Source organism: Palaemon carinicauda, unplaced genomic scaffold (assembly GCF_036898095.1).
Source record: "Palaemon carinicauda isolate YSFRI2023 unplaced genomic scaffold, ASM3689809v2 scaffold74, whole genome shotgun sequence".
Classification (NCBI taxonomy): domain Eukaryota; kingdom Metazoa; phylum Arthropoda; class Malacostraca; order Decapoda; family Palaemonidae; genus Palaemon; species Palaemon carinicauda.
This window is the reverse complement of record NW_027172027.1, coordinates 343,574-345,000: the sequence shown is the minus strand read 5'-3', so window position 1 is coordinate 345,000 and position 1,427 is coordinate 343,574.

The window sequence follows — 1,427 nt, the reverse complement described above, 5'->3', positions numbered from 1 at the left end:
ATAGCTAAGCTAGTCCCAATAATAATGCTAATAATAATAATAAAAAAAATAATAATAATAATAATGATAGTAGTAATAATAATAATGATAATGATGATGATGATGACAGTAATATTAAAAATAATAAAATAATGATGATGATAATAATAATAATAATTGTTATTATTATTAATCATTATTATTGTTACTACTATAATCATCATCATCAACATTATTATTATTATTATTATTATTATTATTACTATTATTATTGTTTAAGACATTTGAATATCACCATGGGGGTCGGGAGAGTGATTCTTAACAGCAATAAAAATAACCATTAATAAATTAGTTGCTATAATTAGCTCTCACATCCAATCACATTCAGCAGTCATAAAATATCTAGTTCATTGTCCTACATTTTCTTAGAAATCGAAATTTCAACAGATGTGACATGTTCCAGAAAATTTGAACAGACATGAAGTGTTCCAGAAACTTTGAACAGACACGAAGTGTTCCAGAAAATTTGAACAGACATAAAGGTGTTCCAGAAAATTTGAACAGGCACGAAGTGTTCCAGAAAATTTGAACAGGCATGAAGTGTTCCAGAAAATTTGAACAGACACGAAGTGTTCCAGAAAATTTGAACAGACTTGAAGTGTTCCAGAAAATTTGAACAGACATGAAGTGTTCCAGGAAATTTGAACAGACATAAAGTGTCCCAGGAAATTTGAACAGACATGAAGTGTCCCAGGAAATTTGAACAGACATAAAGAGTCCCAGGAATCGGTGAATAAGGCGAAATACTAAGTAACATGCAATGTCACTGTCCCTTGCCTCTGCCATTCATGAGCAACCTTTAAAGAGGAGAGGAGTGAACAGGTTGAAATTGTGTCAAATCCTTATCCTGTTTGATTGATACAACTAAGTAGCTGAGTTAAAATATGTTCGAAATGGGATCCTGTGGATATATAAGTGTGCACAGAACTCCCTTGTGATCATTTGTTTTACCGTAATGAAATACAGTTTATTTATATATCTATTATTTCCCTTAACAAAATTATCTAAAACTGGGAAGGAAGAAAGCAAAAGGGTAGGTTTTCTATAGTTATAATCTCATTAAGCACAGTAAAATGGAAATCATTACCTACCTATTACTTTAATTATCGAATGGCTTACTTTTGCCTTAGAGTATTTAAAACCATGGAAAAAAGAGTAATTGTAGAATTGCTATAGGTATAAGGAACCTGGTGTTTAATCCTTCACTACATATGAAGTTGGGAGTGACAAGCCTTCTATATAAACTATCAAAATATCAATGGTTCTATTTTGCCTTCTCATCTTACGTCAGAAGGCCAATTCCCGACACCCCCCAACACTCAATTCCAAGATTATGAGCTCACTCAGGAAGTGCATTTAAAATAATATGCAAATAATACATATAATAC